This window comes from Eriocheir sinensis, chromosome 31 (assembly GCF_024679095.1).
Source record: "Eriocheir sinensis breed Jianghai 21 chromosome 31, ASM2467909v1, whole genome shotgun sequence".
Taxonomy (NCBI): domain Eukaryota; kingdom Metazoa; phylum Arthropoda; class Malacostraca; order Decapoda; family Varunidae; genus Eriocheir; species Eriocheir sinensis.
The window spans coordinates 3,946,659-3,966,805 of NC_066539.1; the positions used below are offsets into that span (position 1 = coordinate 3,946,659).

Here is a 20,147-nt window from a genome sequence, read left to right on the forward strand (position 1 = left end):
ACACACACACACACACACCCCCCTCTGTCCTCCTTTCCAGGTGTTCACTGAGGAATGAAGGAAGGGAGGGGGGGGAGGGAGGGAAGGAAGAAGGAAGGGAGATATTGAAGGAAATATAAAGGGAGGATATCCTTATTTTCTACAACACTAACTCTCTCTCTCTCTCTCTCTCTCTCTCTCTCTCTCTCTCTCTCTCTCTCTCTCTTCGTAACTTGTTTATATTCCTTCATAATCCGTCTCTTTAAACTTTCCTCCCTTTCACCCTTATACCTTCTCCTCGATCGAGCCCTTTAATTCGTCTTCTCACCCACTTCTCCCTTTAAACTCATCGTCTTCCTTTCTCCCTTTTAATAACACTCCCTAACTCATCCTTTTGGTCTCCTGAAACATATCACCCTCTCCATCACTCTATCCTCCCTTTAAACACACCTATAAACACATCATTAACCTTCCCACTTAACCACACTCTTCCTTACCCTTTATCCATTTGATCACCACTTCTCCCTTTTCTCACTCTTTAAAAGGCCAATTCTTACGTTCTCGACCTCTGTCTGTCTGTCTTTCTAATGTTTGTACACTCCATCTTGCTCTGACAAACGCTCCGATTATACTTTATTTTTTCCTTGTTCGCTGTCTGATGGTTGAGCACTCCATCCTGGACTGACAAACGCTTCAATGTACTCTTTTTCCTAGTCCGCTGTCTTCCCTGATTTCCACAGTATCTAGATCGCCACTCCGTTACTTGGGTTGTCGATATGTTATACTATCTCATCGTCCGGTAAAATGAACTCCATTCCGTTCTGGCAAATCTAATTATATTCCTCCTGGTTTTATGTCTGCCCTAACCTCTAATACACTTTTTCGGTTGGAACTTATTTTTTCTCTGTGTTATCCTATCTCATTGTCTACTTAATTAAATGCACCGCACCTAGCTCTGACAAGTGTTCTTATACCATCTCTCCTCCTGGTTTTCTGCCTGTCCTAACCTCCTAAAAGTTTCTGGCTTTTCACTTTGTAATTTTGGCAGTATCTGTTACCCCCTCTCCCAGTCTGGTTAAATGCAATCCATTCCACTTTGACAAATGTTCTTATTATCTCTCCTCTTCTGGTTTCCTGTCTGCATTAACTCTCATAAAGTTTTTTGAGTGCAACTCTGTTATTGTGGCTGTCTATCGTTTATGATCTCTCCACAAAGCAGAAGCCAAGTTTAGAAGCCGGCCAACCTACTGTAAGCCTTGGCCCTACGCTCATTCTTGTCCCTTTAACCTTCTCTCCCTTCCCAGACAGACAGCTCGTAGTAACACCATCACCCACCCATCTTGCTACTTCCTGTCCCGCGTCTCCCGCCCCTCTCTCTCACCCTCCCCGCGGGCCGCACTCACACGCTCCTCGCCTCCTCCCTCCCTGCGGCTCCTATAACAGGTTCCTCGTCGCCTGGAGGGAGTCGCCGCTGATTAAGACTTGGTAACGTGGCGACGGGTCAGGGGCGAGGTGGGAGTCAAGGGCGGGAGGATGACACACACACACACACACACACACACACACACACACACACACACACACACACACATACACACAGTAGGATATGAAACACGTATGAGATTTATTTTTTTTACTCTACAGAATTTGGGTGTAGTTTGTTTTATGTGTTATTTTTTCTTTCTTTCTTACTTTCTTCCTTCTCTTTTTCTTTTTATATCTATTTGTCAATTTATCTATTTACACATCTTTTTTTTTCTATCTATCTATCTGTCAATATATCTATCTACATATTTCTTTCTTTTCTATCTATTTATCTGCATGTCAATCTATCTATCTGCCCATCTCTCTCTCTCTCTCTCTCTCTCTCTCTCTCTCTCTCTCTCTCTCTCTCTCTCTCCCGATGCAGAACACCCACTCACAGACGTAATAAAAGACTCAAGCGACGTTTCAGCATGGCACAAAATTATGTTTCCGCTCAATCACCTCCTGCTTCTTTCTCCTCCACTAATTCCTTCTCCTCCTCCTCCTCCCCTCCTCCTCTTCCTCGGTCTCATCATCGTCTTACGCGTCCTCCTCCTCTTCCTCATCTTTCGTTTCCTTCCCCCTCCCATTCTTAATCTTCATCCCTATCATTTTCCGTTCATTCTCCTCCGTGGTGCAGTGGTTAGCATCCCCGACTACGAATCTGCAGGTCTGGAGTTCGAGTCCCGGCATGGGGAGTCCGCGTGCAGCCCACCCAGTTGTTCATCCACTCTTTCGGGCTGGTGGATAAAAGGATACTTAATGAAGCCTGAGGAAGGTGAATTGTGATAACCTGGATGAGACACTGGTCCTGAGTCGGGTTATTTATTTATTTATATATATATATTTTACAACAAAGGAGACAGCTCAAGGGCACCAAAAAAGGAAACAATAATAAAAAAAAGCCCGCTAATCGCTGCTCCTAAAAAAAAAAAATCAAAAGAGGTGGCCGAAAGAGAGGTCAATTTCGGGTTTTCTCCCACCACAGACTCAGAGGGTCAGCGTGACGGAGAGGAGCACCGCCGCCACGCGCAGTTATAGCACCAGTCTTTACCTTAAGCATCTTCCTATTTGTTATATCTATCGTTATCCTTTACCTACTCTCCTTAAGGGGCTATTACACTGGGCATATTTTCCGTGGATCTTCAGTCAAACCACAATTTCCGCTGGCGTGGTTTTCATATTTCCGTGGATTTCTGACGTGTCCAGGATCTTCCAAAGCTACGGTAGATTTCACCGAAGGACGACGGTATTACTCACCATCATCATCAGCAATAACAAGAAACAAATGAGAACCACGCTAGCTGAAATCGTGGTTTGACTGAAGATCCACGGAAAATTTGCCCACTGTAATAGCCCCTTTACTTACCCACTCTGCCCACTTATGCCCACCTTGCTTAACATCAGAACCCACCACCACCTTCTCCTCCCGCTCCTCCTCCTCCTCCCGGTCCCACCCTGCCCCGTCTCACCCATCGCCCGGTCTCCCCGCCTCACCACCTCTTCTCTGCTCCGTACGTGACGTTTTTTTGTCCCTGTGTTTCCCCGCGAGGCCGCTTATCAAACGAGGCTCATTTCCGGGTGAGTGGAGGCAAACGTTGCGTGGAGAGGCGGAGGAGGAGGAGGAAGAGCAAGGGGAGGAGGTGGAGGAGGAGGCGGCGGAGAAAATAATAGGAGCAGATAAAGAAAAAGCAAGTGGAGACGGTGGAGGAGGCGAAATATTAAGAGTTGATAAAGGAAAAGCTGCAAGAGGAGGAGGAGGAGGAGGAGGAAGAATAAAAGCAGATAAAATGGGAGCAGGAACAACGAGGAGGAGGAGGAGGAGTAGATAACAAAAAACGAAAAAGTGGAGAGGAGGAGAGAGAGAGAGAGAGAGAGAGAGAGAGAGAGAGAGAGAGAGAGAGAGAGAGAGAGAGAGAGAGAGAGAGAGAGTAACAGGAAATTAGACAGTTTCTCCCAGACGGTCATTGCCTTAAATCTCATTATTATACCTTATGAAGAAGAAGAAGAAGAAGAAGAAGAAGAAGAAGAAGAAGTAGAAGAAGAAGAAGGAAAAGAATAATGCATAACTGTTTTCTAATCATTCCACACTTTATTATCAAACTTTAAAATAAATGATAACGACTACAATCTATTCATCTATACATCTATCTATCTATATATTTTAAAAGTGTCTCAATTTATCTTTTTAACTTTTATCTCGACAGTGACAGTTTTCTGGGTGCTGGCAGGGTGGTATGGGTGCTAAACGAGGGGGGGAGGGGGTGGCAGGGGTATGGTAGGGTAGAGGAAGGGGCGGCGGAACTAGGTGCTGTTGGGAGATTTGTGCTTCTTTTGCTGCTGAGGGGGAAAGTGGAAAGCAGGGAGAAAGGTGTGTGTGTCTGTGTGTGTGTGTGTGTGTGTGTGTGTGTGTGTTTAGCAATAGCCCAGTTAATCAGTTAGGTAGTCAGTCAATCAGTTGAATAATTAGTCAGTCAGTCAGTCAGTCAGTCAATCAGTCTGTCAGTCAATCGAGAAGTCTGTCACTTAGGTAGTCAATCAGTCAGTTAATCGGTTAGTTTGTCATTGTCTATCATACCATACGTTAATCATTCAATCAGTAACCCAATCAATAATGTAATTAGTCACTCACTCATCCAATCACTCGATCCACTTACCAACACCCAAACGTCGAGCAAACCAAACCTTGCAGTGTATTATGTAAACTCCCAGCCAAGACCAAGGCGCAGAACAAGCCTTTCCCCATCGTCGTATCCATTCTAACACTGACGAACTTTATAAAAAAAAAAAAAAACGTAATATCAATCGTACGCCAGGCAGTACTATAATAGGCTATAATGTGTATGGTGTTTCCCAAGGGTTGCCGGGTACATATTATTGCATCGTACACCAGGCATGCTGCAGTACTATAATAGGCTATGTGTATGCTGCTTCCCAAGGGTTGCTGGGTACATGTTATAGCATCGTACGCCAGGCAGTTCTATAATAGGCTATGTGTACGCTGCTTCCCAAGGGTTGCCGGGTACATGTTATAGCATCGTACGCCAGGCAGTTCTATAATAGGCTATGTGTATGCTGCTTCCCAAGGGCTGCTTAGTACATGTTATAGCAAGTTTAGTCGTCATGGAGATAGAATAAATGGATTGAAGAGTGGCTTATGAGAAGAAAACAAGAGAGAATCGGCTACTGCTTCGTAAACCACAGAAACCTTGCAATACATAAACACAGAGCTCAGAGAGAGAGATAGAAGGAAGAGGAGTGAAAAAAAGCTTAAACTACATCACATCATCCTCGCCCATATAGAAAACAGTCACGAGAGAACAAAATAAGGACGAAATGGAAAAGAGAAAAACGAAAACGACTGATTTGATGTGTTTGTTATTTGATTTACGCTTCTTGTTCTCTCTTGTCGTTTTGTACATTACAAATATGATAAACAACGAAAATACAATCACTATGGAAGGAAATAATGTAGAGAAAGAAAAAAAAGAAAAGGGGAAGAAGAAACAGCTCATTCGACGCTTGTATTTCGTCTATTTCTTTCATCAGATCTAGAGCTTGTCTTTCATCTCTTCCTTTCATCATTAATCAAATGTAAGACGAAAATAAATTCACAACAGAAGGAAATGAGAACGAAAACGAAAAGAAGAAAAACAGCTCATTTGACGTGTTAGGATATGATACTGCGCTTGTCTTTCCTCACCTGTTTCTTAATATATCACATAACGATATGTAACGAAAGCGGGATCACTACAGAGAAGGAAATGTGGAAGGGAATGAAAAAGAAGAAAACGGGAAGAAGCAGCAGCTGAATTGACGTGTTGGGATATGATTTTGCGCATCTCATTCATCATCTGTTCATGCTTCCTAGTCCCAGGGTGGCGGCGGAGCCTTACCCCTGCGGCGTCGACGGACTCACGCCGCACCAGCGGCTGTTCTTTGCTTTGTGCTCTCGCGTATTCCCACGTCTACCCGCGGCGGTGTGATGGTGCCAAGTCACTCGCACGCCCTCCACGCCCTCCCCAAGCTGGAGGCGAGGCTTGGGGCGCGACAGGAGACGAGGAAAGCATTCAGGTAATGGTGGGAAGATTGATGCTGGGTTAACACGCGTGTGTGTGTGTGTGTGTGTGTTAGGGTGTATATTCCTGAGCTGTGTCAGTGTTCAGTCCCCCGGCCCGGATTGGTTCGTCATTCCGTTTTGCTTGGAAATACGCAGACGTTGAGAATATATAAAAGAGGATTACTTGGTTAGTTTGTGAGCCCCAAGGATTCAAGAGTATAAGGATGGGCGATTCAATGTTAAAGCCTGGAGGCCGCTGGTGGCGCCATCTATCGGACTTAAGAAAAACTAAATGGTGAAAACGTAATTTTGCAGGGGCAACTAAATATTTTTATTTGATTTTTTTTCTGCGTATTAGTTAATTTGTCAATTAAATATAAGCGATAAATTTATATGAAATGTTATTTTTATTATATTATTTATGGCCAGCCTTGGAGTACGCCATCATTATATTTCTTAGAGACGCCAGACAATAAGGAAGTTCAGAATAATAGATATCCTCTTCCACTATTTTTTTTTAAAGTTTGTATTGCACTGGTCAAATAGACGAGAGAAATATGAGACCAGCGGCTGGTGAATGTTGCTCCGCACTGGCTGTTTAATATTGTCTCACTAGGTCGATATCAATAATCTCGTGAGTAAAAATATATAACTACCAACACTAGTGATTGACAAGAACATGAAGACCTCGTTTCTATCAATCACCGGCCAAACGATCGAGTAGTCGTCATGTAGCGGAGAGAAAGGGGCGGCGAGATACAGTAACTGCACCAGCCTGGCACGTGTTCTCTTGCTTCTCGTCTGTTCTCCCCGTACAATACACACTCATTCTGCATTTCCTTACCGTCTGCCATCTCTGGGAAATAAAATGCTGGAGAACTCCAAGCAGTAGTTTCTTTTCTTGCCACGAAATCTGCAAGAATTATGTCGAGTAGCAAAATATGGCGTCGAGACAGTTTGAAACTCGAATATATTCTCCAGTCTTCTTTCTATCTACTTCCTCGACATGTTAAACTATTGATAATATGTATGACTGACTTTTTAACACCAACAGAAATCATTTGGGTGCTTCATCACTATAAAAAAGCAATAGTTTCAACGTGCAGAATATGATATAGAAGGTGGTTGAACTTACCAAACAAGCTTAACTTCCTCACCCTTTCAGACATGGTGCTGACATCAAGGTGCGATTTGAAAAACTAGTCCGCGTCCTCAGTCTCGCGGATATCATTGCCTCTCCTTCTCTTGACTCCTTGGTGAGCCTCGACCCGCGCGTCACCCCACGGCTCAGCGGCTTGTGGAGGTGCCCATCACACGTCAGGAATATAAGCGTTCACCTATGCCTGCAATTGTATCTTTTACCTATATAGTTTTAATGCAGTACTACTTCCACCAAGAAAAGTGCTGCCGCCTCAGTGAACTTGGCCTCACACACTAGCCAAACCATGCTCCTAAAGACCCAAAGACTTGTACCGAAGCGCCAGTTATTTGAAACGAGCTCGATGATTCGCAGGTAACAAGACTTAGGTGGTTATTACTGGTTAAGAAAGGGGGTGGAGGGGGGGAGGGTGTTTGGGTGTTTGGTGTGGCAAGTGTGTGCTGGGTGACGATTCTATAAAACGGTAGTTATGTTGTTGATAAGGTGATAATGTTGCTGCTTATTAACGTATATACAGGGTCAGGGCGGCTCGGTGGGTATGTCGTTTGGCCTGTGACGGAGAGAATATTTATGAGCTTAATTAGGGTCATGTACTTAAATATTTCGGCTCTCAAGCACAAATATCATACAAGGCTTTCGTGGGTGTTGTGGGCATTTCCAGAAGTTGTTTTATGACCCTGGTGGCAGTTTGACCCTTGAACCTAAAAACTCTTCATTAGAACCAGATGAAACCCCTTCTCAGCCTTTGGTAATAGTTATGTGTGAGGCGGAAGTGTCTGAGGATACCGAACATACCTTCTCGGCGGGAGGAAGCGCTCTATTGTAACCCTGAGAGAGCTGTATTTTCTTTACTCCTTAGTTGAGGGAGGCTTTAACAGGGATGCCACGATATCGTACTCACCAAACTAGATTTCCCATTTCTAACGCACAATGACTGCAAAAAAAGCTCTATAATTAACACTTTTAGTAATAAAAATAAATAGGTATCGTTACTTTTGTGGGTGGGACATTTTTTAGCCTGAAATTGGGAAAAATGAGAAGCTGAGTACGACAATCTGGCAACGTTGGGCTTTAATCACCTCCTATTGATTACATACATGTGAGGTTTGGTTAGTTTGAGCATAATTGGTGTTTCATATACTATATTTCCACCCCCCAAAAAAGAAACTATTATCTCATAGCCTATAATCATGAGAGAGAGAGAGAGAGAGAGAGAGAGAGAGAGTTGAAATGTATCGCCGAAACATGATATTACAAATACATTTTTTTTGGTGCGCGCGCGCGTGTGTGTGTGTATGTGTGTGTGTGTGTGTGTGTGTGTGTGTGTGTGTGTGTGTATTTATCTTGTGTTAATTAATGTCTCAAGCTGTATTATTATTATCATTATTATTATTATTATTATTATTATTATTATTATTATTATTATTATTATTATTATTATTATTATTAGTTGTAGTAGTAGTAGTAGTAGTAGTAGTAGTAGTTGTTGTAGTAATAGTAGTAGTAGTTGTAGTAGTAGTTGTAGTAGTAATAGTAGTAGTAGAGTCATCATCACCATCACCACTTACTGTATATACTTAACGTGGAGGAGGAATCGTGACGGGGAAAAGCAAGGGAAGGGGGGGTGTGGGGCAGGGGAAAACCAACGCTCACACCCACCCACCCACGAACACCTCCTAACACCCATTCACCCACGAACAGCCCCCTCACCCACGACCCACCCCCTCACGCACCACCAACACCCCTCACACCCACCACCAACACCCCTCACACCCACCACCAACACCCCTCACACCCACCACCAACACCCCTCACACCCACCACCAACACCCCTCACACCCACCACCAACACCCCTCACACCCACCACCAACACCCCTCACACCCACCACCAACACCCCTCACACCCACCACCAACACCCCTCACACCTTCCTACACCCACGAACACCCCTCTCACACCCACCACCAACACCCCTCACACACCCTTCACACACGACCCACCCCCTCACGCACCAACACCCACGAACCCCTCCTCACCCACAAACACCTTCCCCACCACACGCACCTACACCCCACCAACACCACCGCACACGCGCCAACACCACCCCCCACACACTAAATCCCCTACCAACACTACTTCCATCCCGACACCCCCAACCCCTCCCCCCGCAAACCCTCACACGCCACCCCTGCAGCGTCACGCCTTGCTCCCCCCCGGCGGCTGCTCGCACGTGAGGAGACTGCTGATGGCGTGGGCCTGGGGGCACGCCGCAGAGGGAGTGGGGGGAGGGGGGAAGGGAGGAAAGGGAGGAGAGGAAGAGAGAGGGAGGAAAGGGGGAGGGAGGGAAGGAAAAGAGCCGGACTGGAGAAGGGTTGTGGGAAGCAGGAGGAACGGGAAAGAAGAGAAGAAGAAGAAGGTGGAGCAGGAGGAGGAGGAGGAGGAGGAGGAGGAGGAGGAGGAGGGGGGGGGGTTACAACAGAAAAAAAAGAGGAAAAGAGGGAGGAGGGAGGGAGTGAAGCAAAGGTGAAGAGGAGGAGGAGGGAAGAAGAGAGAAAGGAGAGATGGGGTGAAGGAAACAAGAGATGGAAAAAATTGGAAGGAGTAGGAAAGAAGGGAAAAGGGAAGAAAAGAGGATGGGGAGGAAAGGAGAGAGGGAGCATTGGAGGAAGGAAGGAAGGGAAGGAGGAGGAGGAGGAGAAAGGAGAAGAGAGAGAGAGAGAGAGAGAGAGAGAGAGAGAGAGAGAGAGAGAGAGAGAGAGAGAGAGAGAGTGGGTATGTGGAGTATTAAAGAGAAAAAGGAAGAAGGGAAGGAAAAAAATAGAGAGGCAAGAGAAAGAGAGAAACTAAAGAGTAGAGAAATGGAGGAAAGAGGGAGGGAGGGAACATGAACCTTCCCTCCAGTCATGTCAACAGCTCCCTTTCCCCTCTCCCTCCCTGTCACTCCTCCTCTCCTTCACTCACTTCCTCCTCTCTGTCTCCCTTCCTCCCTCCCTCCCTTCCTTTTGCAGATGAACCGTGAATGCAAGTCTGAGGAGGAGGAAGAGGAGGAGGAGGAGGAGGAGGAGGAGGAGGAGGAGGAGGAGGAGAAGGGAAATTAAAGAACCGAAGAAACTTGATAAAAAAAGACGTTGGAGAAATAAAAGAATAGAACGAGAGAGAGAGAGAGAGAGAGAGAGAGAGAGAGAGAGAGAGAGAGAGAGATGCGTGAAAAAGGGGAAAAAAAGTTAATAAGTTTACTAATGTGGTTGATTGTGGTGGTAACAGGTTAGATTAGGTTAGGTTAAGTTAGGTCATAGATTAGGTTTGGTTAGGTTTGATTAGATTTGTGTTGGTCATAGATTGGGTAAAGTTAAATTAGGTTAGGTTAGGACATAAGTTGGATTTAGTTAGATTATATTCAGTTTATATATTAGTTTAGGTTAGATTAAATTACGGTTATATAATTGTAAAGATAGTAAAGATCGATTATAGTAAAGAAGTTAGGTTAGGGGCCAGGAAAGAATTGGACAGGGCTGAGCATCACTGAACTAGGCTGAGAAAGGATGGATGGGTAGGCAGCGTAAAAAGAGCAGCATCAGAGAAGGTTAGGTTGGGCCCTCTTGCAGACTCCTTACGTTCTTATGTTCTTATGTTCGTATGGCTGGACAGGGGTAGTGGAAGGGCATGGCTGGCTGGACAAGTGGGTAGGCGCGGTGGGTCACATCAACAGTGGGTCATAAGGGGAGGTGAAGAGAGGGGAGGGAGAGGTGTTTTTTGCGGGTGAATCTTTTTGCAGTGTAATGGTGGGGCTGATGGTGATGAGGCATTTATACTATGGGGCGTATTATGAGACATTTCGCCGCCCAAGAACAAATTTGACAAGGCTTTCGTAAGAGTTGTGGGGATTTCCAGGGGTAGTTTTATGACCCTGGTGGTAGTCTGACCCTTCTTCTGTACCATGAACCTAAAGAAACACGCATTAGAACCCGATTGATCCCCTCTTTGACCTTTAGAAATAGTTGATATGAGAAGCGAGTGTGTCTTATAACCGGCCATTGTGTCGAGGAATGTTGTGGTGATGAAGTGGGTGGTGGCGAAGAGGGAGACATTGGTGGTGATGTTATCTTATGTACTTCAAGGAATGGTGATAAAGAAGATAGTGGTGTTAATGATGGTGATAGTGATAATGATGTCAGCAGTGGCGGTGGTAAGGAAAACAGTGAAGATGATGGTTGGTATGAAAATATTGTGAAAACGATGGTGGATATAACAGATGATGATGATGATGATGATGATGATGATGATGATAAAAAAGACGAAGATGGATATGAAAAAGAGGGGGGATGAGGGTGGGAGAGACTGATGCTGTGTTGAGGATTGATACTGATGCTGAAAGATTTTAAAAGATGGAGAATAACAAAAAAAAAAAAGAAGAAATCAGAGAAAGATGTAGATGAAGAAAATGAGGGATGAGGAAAACGGATAGGGATGCTGTAGTGAGGATACTGATGTTGAGAAATAAGAATAGGCAAAACAATTAAAACATAGAAGGAGCGAATAGAACATAAGATGGAGAATAACATAAAAAAGAGAGAAGAAAAGAGAAAGATAGAGATGAAGAAAATGAAGGATGAGGATAGCAGATATGGATGCTGTAGTGAGGATACTGATGCTGAAAAATAAGTATAGACGAAACAATTAAAACATACGAGAGAATAGAACACAGAAAGGTATAGAAGACTGCGCTAAATGGAGACTGATAAAGTTAAAGTTTGAAAGTAACTTAATACCCAGCAGGAAGGCCTCTATAAAGCAGGAGAGCAGGAATAAAGAAAGGCAGAAAGACGAGAAGAAGCAGGGAAAAGAACATGAAACAGAGCAGGGATAAAGGAAAGCAGAGAAAGACGAGAAGTAGCAGGGAACAGAACATGAAACAGAGCAGGGATAAAGGAAAGCAGAGATCTTAAGAATGGAGGAATAGAGATAAAGAGAACAGTAGAGGAGGAATATATAAGTGAAGTGCAAGAGAGGAAGGAAAAGGAGAAGGCAGAGATGTGAGGAACCAGAGAGAGAGAGAGAGAGAGAGAGAGAAAACGTAGATGGGAAGTCAGGAAATAAAGGCGGAGCAATGAACAGGAGTAATGAAAAGGAATCAGGAGGGAGAGAGAGAGAGAGAGAGAGAGAGAGAGAGAGAGAGAGAGAGAGAGAGAGAGGCCAGGGTGATTAATGTGTGTGAGAACGCTTTAATCTCCCTGTAATGGGGCGGCGGCGAAGGGCGTGGCGGCGGCGGCAGGGAAGGGGAAGGGAGGGAGGGGAGAGAGAGTGAGAGAGAGAGCGAGGGGCTGCGAGGCGTATGTGTGTGCGTGCGTGTGTACACAACAACCTCTTTTATGATTCCCTTTTAGCCTGCGACGTCACTTTCACATGGAGGACGGACGGCACGGGGCAAGTTGGTCGGTCTCTCTCTCTCTTGATTTAGCGTGCGTTTTCTTCTTCCTCTCTTATTTTTTTACTAGTAATGAGCTTAACTTGATTTCGTTTCGTTTAGTTTGAGTTCTTTTTGTTCTTTTCTTTACACGATTTGAAAAGTAATAAGCTTGGTTTGGCTTCATCTGACTTTCTTTCTATCTTTTTTTTCTCCTTGTTCTTCTTACATCACGTTAGGAAGAACAATAATAGACAAGTGTGGTATAATCAAAGAGTATTTTGTATATATATTTAGACACTGTTTTGGCATGTCAGTGTGAAGAGAGTGTATGCCGTCAGTGACCATCATGAAACAGGGAACAGACAAAGGTTCAAGGTCTCCCAATAACAATGAGGAATGGACTTTCATGACGAGATAAACTCAGGAAAGAGGAAAAAGGAATGACAAGACGGATGGGATTCTGCATATCTCATGACTTTGATCTCTAGTGGTGAAGAGATTATATAGATGTGAAGTTTGTGATACTGGAGGTGGTGGAGTTGTGTTAGAGGAGTGGAGTGGAGTGAAGGGAGTACCGGAGACATGAAAGTGATGAGGTGGAAAAAAAAGAGGAAAAAGAGGATTGGAAGGGAAATGCTGGAGGTGGTGCAGTGGAGTTAAGTGGATCGGAGTGAAGGGGAGTGGAGTGCCTGGAGAAGTAACTGAGACAAGAAAAGGATAAAGTGGAAAAAAAAGAGGAAAAAGAGGATAGGAATGGAAATGCTGGAGGTGGTGAAGTAGTTAAAGTGGAGTGATGTGGTGTTAAGTGAGTGGTGTTAAGTGGAGTCGTCTATTATGTGGAGTGGAGTGGAGTACCAGGAGAAGTAACGGAGACATGAGGAAGATGAGAGGGAGGAAAGATGAAAAAGAGGATGAGGAGGAGAGAGATGAAGAAAAAAAAAAGAGATAGGGAAGATTGATTTTTGTTGAGGAGGAGAGAGAGAGAGAGAGAGAGAGAGAGAGAGAGAGAGAGAGACGTGACAAAATAAAAAAAGAAGGTAAAGAAAGAAGAGAAGGAGGAGAAGGAAGAGGAAGGTTAAAGAGCGAGGGAGGAAGACTGATGAGGTGAATGATTGGTAAACACACACACACACACACACACACACACACACACACACACACACAAACACACAGACCCCTAAGTACCGTAGTAATCACCCCCCTGAGGCAATACTCTAACCGGGGGGCTGCCAACTGACCCCCGTGGGCTGACCTAACTGACCCCCTACCCTTCCCCCTTCCCCCTTCCTTCCCCTTCCCTTCCCTTCCCTTCCCTTCCTTTCCCATCCGTCCTTTCCCCAGACAGTAATACACACAAATCATCAGTGACGCTTCTTTTTGTTGCTGTTGTTGTTGTTGTTGTTGTTGTCGTTGTTGTTGTTGTTGTTGTTGTTGTTGTTGTTGTTGTTGTTGTCCTTCTTCTTCTTCTTCTTCTTCTTCTTCTTCTTCTTCTTCTCATTATTGTTATTATTATTTTTACTGTTATTATTGTTATTATTATTATTATTATTATTATTATTATTATTATTATTATTATTATTAGTAGTAGTAGTAGTAGTAGTAGTAGTAGTATCGTTATTGCTGTTGTTGTTTTGGTTTTATTGACAAATAAAAAGACCGTTTGAGACACACACACTCTCTCTCTCTCTCTCTCTCTCTCTCTCTCTCTCTCTCTCTCTCTCTCTCTCTCTCTCTCACCATCACCATCACCACCACCATCACCACCACCACCACCTCCACCTCCACCACCACTGCCCCTGCCCCCCCCCCCCCCCAACCACTTACACCACCACCACCACCACCACTAACAACATTAAATCTCAGTTTCTTAAAAAAGTGGCCGAGTATGTGTGGAAGTGTGTGTATGTATGTGTGTGTGTGTGTGTGTGTGTGTGTGTGTGTGTGTGTGTGTTAATGCCTGTTTTTTTTAAAGTTTGTAATCTGCGCTTTTGAATTGCCTTTGTAAATCAGCTAAACTTTTTTTTTTTTATCATTTTTTGTTGTGTTTCTATTATGCGAATTTTTCAACTCCTCATCCATCAACTTGTTTTCCTATCCTTCTATTTATCTACCTTTCTGAGAATAATTTTGTGTATCTCTACGTATATCAGGCCAATATATCCAATTTATATAACTGTCCATCTATCTATCCATCTATCTCTCTTTCTATCTATCTATCTATCTATCTATCTGTCTATATTATATCAATCCATTTATCTATATCTATGTATTTATCTATCTATCTCTATCTGTGTCGTTCGTGTATTTATGTTACCTTAAAATTGAAGTCACGTTGATTTTTTTTACCTTTAATTAGTCATGCAGGTGAGGTTGATGCCTCTCCTTCGTCTCGGAACGTTATATTGATGAGTTACCTTTAATTATTGATGGTGTTAATATCTTGCCCGTTACCTGTGATGTCATTCAGATTCTTCGCCTTCCGGTTATTGACTCTCACGCTTTCTTCCTCTTCTTATTTTCTTCGTGTCCTTCTTTAACTTCCTCTCTCCCATGTCCATCTCTCCCTTCCCTATCTCTTTACTCTTCCTATTCCTCCTCCTCCTCCTCCTCCTCCTCCTCCTCCTCCTCCTCCCAATCTCTCTTTCCCTCTTCACTCTTCAGCAGGCATTAAATTGAGGAGAGAGAGAGAGAGAGAGAGAGAGAGAGAGAGAGAGAGAGAGAGAGAGAGACCTCGTTTCGCCCTGCTAATTTTGAAGGAGAAGGCTAAGCAAAATATTCTCTCTCTCTCTCTCTCTCTCTCTCTCTCTCTATTCTTCCTCTTCTCCACTCTACCCCTTATCATCTTCCCTATTTTTTCTCTCTCCTCCTGTCTCCTTTCCTTTCTCTCTTTCTCTGTCATCCTCCTCTTCGGTACCCTTCACCTGCCCCACCACACGTACCCCCTGCCTAATCCAGCTCCTCCCCCTCTTCCTCCTCCCCCTCCCCCCCATCGCCGGCGTGTGCCCCGACCATTGTTTCAGCTGCGGGTCCACACTTTTGCGGCACGACCCTCGCCGCCCACCTGACTGACAAGCCCGACGACCGCGTTTTTTGTGGCCACGACCATGACTCTTTTGACGACTCCGGCTGACGACCTTCACGTATACTGCACGACAACCCCCCCCCCCCCACACACACACACCCATTCCCCGACCCCCTTTTCCCTTCCTTCAGCCTTTCCCATCCTTCATCCCCGACCCCCTTACACTTTTTTTTTTTTTTATAGTTCAGGAGGCAGCTAAAAAAAAAGTCCACTAAAACAAACAAACAAACAAACAAAAAAGATGTTCCCACCCTTTATCATGTCTCTTTCTCTGTCTGTCTCTGTTTTTCTGTATTTTTCACCTACTATCTGGAACTGTGTGTGTGTGTGTGTGTGTGTGTGTGTGTGTGTGTGTGTGTGTGTGTGTGTGTGTGTGTGTGTGTGTGTGTGTGTGTGTGTGTGTGTTTACCTTAATTCCCTGCCTTTTTTTTTTTTTCCATCTTCCTCCATCCCCCTCCTTCTTTCTTCCCCCAACAATAAAGATTTATTCTCTCCTTTATTCTTTAGTTTCTCTCTCCTTCATGTTTTCTCTTTCATTTCCTCTTCCATTTTTTTCTCTCTTCTCTTCCGTTCTTAATTTCTCTCGTACATCCTTGCTTTCTCTTCGCCCTTCTCTTCTCTCTTTTCTCCCCTCGTCTCTTCTCTCTTCTCTTCTCTACTCCTCTCTTATCTTCTCTCCTCTCATCATCTAGATAGAAGTAAGATATATAAGATGAGGAACAAGAGAAGGAGGAGGAGGAAGAACAGAACAGTTGAGATTAAGAAGAAACAAATAAAGGAGGAGGAGGAGGAACAGGTGGAGGAACAGGATGAAAAGGAAGAGGAGGAGGAGGAGGGGGAGGACAAATAAGAGGATGATTGTTAAGTGCAGGAAGAGAACATTAAGAAAACAGCATCTAACAGCCACGGCGACCTCGTGGCTGTGTTTATCATCGGAGAGAGAGAGAGAGAGAGAGAGAGAGAGAGAGAGAGAGAGAGAGAGAGAGAGATTGACTGACTTTCACCCATATCACAAGCACTCCCTTCCTAGGCCATTCCCTCGACATCAAGTCCTCCCGAAATTGACCTATCTTTCGGCCACTCCTCTAACTCTTTTTAGGAGCAGTGAGTAGCGGGCTTTTTTTCATATTTGTTTCCTTTTTTTATGCCCTTGAACTGACTCCTCTGCTATAAAAAAACAAAACAAACATGGTTCTAACGTAAGGACATATGAACATTACCTGTGAACCTAACCCCGCCTGATATCACTATCCAGGAATTTTTCTTATCTTTTTTTAAACTATCTGTCAGTCAGCCAAAACTTGTTCCTTATTTATGAGCTTTTTGTGAACAGTTTTTTAAGGTCTCATTTATTCAGTTATAATTGGGAATAATTCTTAATATTCATTTTTCGATTTTTTTTAACTTTCATTTTTCTTTTATTTCCTTTCTTTTTTTCATTCCTTTTCCTTTTCTTTCTTTCAATTTTTCGTTTTTTATTTTAGTTCTTTTTTTCTTTTTTCTTCTTTCTTTCTTTCTTTGTATCAGTCAATCTTTCTTTCGGTCTTTCTTTATTTTTTCTTTATTTTCTTTTTCTCTTACCCATTCTTTTCCTCCTTTCCGTTCTTTCTTTTTTTTCTTTCTTTCATTTTTTGTTTCTCTCATATTTTTTGTCCTATTCTTTTTCTCTCCGTTCCTTCTTTCCTACTTTCTCTCCATCTCACAATCCTCTTCCTTTTCATGTTTTCCTATATCCGCTCCTTCTGATTTTTCTTTCCTACTTTCTTATCTTTCTTTCTCTCCCTTTTCCTTACTTCTTCTTTCTGTTCTTTCGGTTCTCTCTTTCATTCCTTCTTTCTCTCTCACACCCTTTCTTTTCCCTCATTTTCTTATTCTGTTCCAAATTTTCGTTTTTCTTCCTCTCTTATACGCTTTCTTTCCTCCTTTCCTTGTTCCTTTCTTTCCGTTCTTTATTCCTTTCTTCCGTTCTCTCTCTCTCTCTCTCTCTCTCTCTCTCTCTCTCTCTCTCTCTCTCTCTCTCTCTCTCTCTCTCTCTCTCTCTCTCTCTCTCTCTCTCTCTCTCTCTCTCTCTCTCTCTCTCTCCGCCCCCCCTGGCCGGTGAAAGGCGCCCGGAGTAACATTGTTCGCCCTAACTGTTCCTCCACATCCTGGTGGCGGAGACGCAACACAATAACAGCTTAAGGTCGTGTAATGCTGGGAGTCGCGTCCCTGTGAATGCCAGGGGGTTACGGGGTCGCCAGGAGGAGGGGGGAGGAGGAGGTGGTGATGGAGGAGGAGGTTAGGAGTGAGTTAGGGAGTGAGGGTTATTAAGTGAGTGAGGTGAGTGAGAGGGTTACTGAGTGAGTGAGTATGGGTTGCAATTAGTGAGTTAGTGAGTGAATGAGGATGAGGAAGAGTGAGGCAGATTTGGGAAGGGAAGGAATGAAGGAGTAAGAGAAGGGTCGTGTGATGGAGATGAGGTTGGAGTGAATGAATGAATGAATGAGTGAGAAATGAGTAAGTGGGGGAAAGGAAGAAGGGAAAGGAGGAAGGGAAAGGAAGAAAAGGGTTTGTGAGAGAGGGAGGAAATAAGTGAATGTAGGGCATAAATAGGGGAAAGAGACGGGGGCAGGGAAAGGTAATATAGAGAAGGGTTTGGGAGATGGATCAATGTTGGGAAAGGTAAGTAATGGAAGGGATAGCTAAGGAACGGAAAAGTATAGGTGGGATAGGTGATAGGAAAGAGAGGAAAAGTGAAAGAAGGGAAAGATATCAGTTAAATCTAAGGAGGTAAGGGTTAAGAATGGAGAGGCTAAGGAAAGGGAGAGTTAGGAAGAGAGGAATAGGAGGAAGATAGAAGAGAGAGAAGGAGAGAGAAGTAGGGAGAAGGGGACTGGAGAAAGCGGAAGGGAGAGAGATGGAGAGGTGGAAAAAGGTAGAGAGAAAAGAAACGGAAAGGGAGCATAGAGAGAGAGAAAGGGAAGAAAAGAGGGATAGGGAGAGATGGTCGTCCACTGCATTGGGAAGAAGGGAGAGGAGATAGGGAGAAGGAAGAGGGAGAGGAAGAAGGAAGAGGGAGAGGAAGGAGGTAGAAAGATGCAGCTGAGGAGAAGAGTCACACGGTGTATAGTACAGAGAAAGAGGAGGAAAAGAAGATAGGTAGGGAGAGGTCATCAACTAAGGGAGGAAGGAAGAGGGAGGGCGAGGGAGAGGGAGTAGCAGGGAGGAAAGGGTCGTGGAGTAACAAGGAAGGCCGTGTGAGAGTGCAGAGTTTGACCGCAATTTTCTTTTTTTCTCTCTTGTTAAGATTTTTCCTGCCAACCAAAACGCAAAAATCAGAGGTGAAATACAAACTTTAGGAGAAAATATATCTTGGTAATGCACTTTGTCCCATTAGGAAGAAAGAGAGAAGGAACAGAAGAAGAAATGGATGAAAAATTACCCAGAAAGGAATTTTAGATTAGTGTAGCAGAAGGTACTTACAGCAGCGAATCAGGAAATACAAGGTAGAGGAGGAAAATATCTCGTTAACGCACAATGCCCCCTTAGAAAAGAAAGAGGGCAGGAAAAGAATAATAATTAATGGATAAAATCAACTCAGAAAATTAGAGGTTCATTTCAGATTAGTAGAAGGCGTTTGAAGCAGCAAATTAGGAGAGAAATACAGACTGGAGAATGAAAAATGACTGGTAACACACGATTTGCCATTAGATAGAGAGAAGAAAGAGAAGAACAAATTAATGAAAACAAACTAGCAAAGAACAGATTTATTTTAGTCTAGCAGAAGATGTTTTAAGCAGCGAATCACATCAAAAGAGGTGGAGTCGGGGAAAATGTTTGGTATTACTCGGTGTTCCATTAGAAAGAAGAGAAGAAAGAGAAGAAGAAATGAATGAAAACAAGCTAGAAAAGAACAGATTAATTTCAGTCTAGCAGAAGATGTTTTAAGCAGCGAATCACATCAAAAAAGGTGGAGTCGGGGAAAATGTTTGGTATTACTCGGTGTTCCATTAGAAAGAAGGAGAGAAGAAAGAGAAGAACGAATGAATGAAAACAAGCTAGAAAAGAACATATTAATTTTAGTCTAGCAGATGTTTTATTTATTTATTATTATTTTTTTTTTTACAACAAAGGAGACAGCTCAAGGGCACACAATAAAAGGAAACAATAATATAAAAAAAGCCCGCTACTCGCCGCTCCTATAAAAAGAATCAAAAGAGGTGGCCGAAAGAGAGGTCAAATTTAAGCAGCGAATCAAATCAAAACAGGTGGAGTCGGGGAAAATGTTTGGTATTTCACGGTTTTGCATTAGGACTAAAAAGATAAGGAACGGAAGAAGAGGAAGCTGAACAAGTTAGAAAGAACAAATTTATTTTAGTCAAGCGGAAATTTTAAAAGCATGCAGCGACTCAGGAGTTTAATACAAGCTGGAGAATGAAAAACGTCTTGGTAATCCACGGTGTCCGATGAGAGAGAAGGAATAGAAGAAGTAGATCAAAAGCAAGCCGGCTAAAAACATTAATTTCTTTACAATAGCAAGAGTTTTTCGATCCAAGCTGGTTCTCATCATCTCTAAATTAGCTGGAGAATGAAAAACATTTTGGTAATCCACGGCGTCCGATGAGAGAGAAGGAATAGAAGAAGTAGATTAAAAGCAAGGAGGATCAAAACATTCATATCTTTACAATAGCAAGAGTTTTTCGATCCAAGCAGGTTCTCATCTTCTCTAAATTAGCTGGAGAATGAAAAACATTTTGGTAATCCACGGCGTCCGGTGAGAGAGAAGGAATAGAAGAAGTAGATTAAAAGCAAGGCGGATAGAAACATTCATATCTTTACAATAGCAAGAGTTTTTCGATCCAAGCTAATTCTCATCTTCTCTAAATTAGCTGGAGAATGAAAAACGTCTTGGAAATCCACGGCGTCCGATGAGAGAGAAGGAATAGAAGAAGTAGAT

At 43.5% G+C, this 20,147-nt stretch overlaps 1 protein-coding gene and 1 long non-coding RNA gene across 2 annotated transcripts in view; both read left to right on the forward strand.

The window, feature by feature from the left end:
- LOC127005998 (uncharacterized) overlaps positions 1 to 20,147 on the forward strand; it is a 111,920-nt gene that overhangs the window by 31,433 nt on the left and 60,340 nt on the right. The gene's annotated exons all lie outside the window — the stretch shown is intronic.
- Positions 5,390 to 6,905, forward strand: LOC127005816 (uncharacterized). The gene is made up of 2 exons (XR_007758936.1): positions 5,390 to 5,577; positions 6,729 to 6,905. It is a non-coding gene; the product is annotated as an uncharacterized LOC127005816 (long non-coding RNA).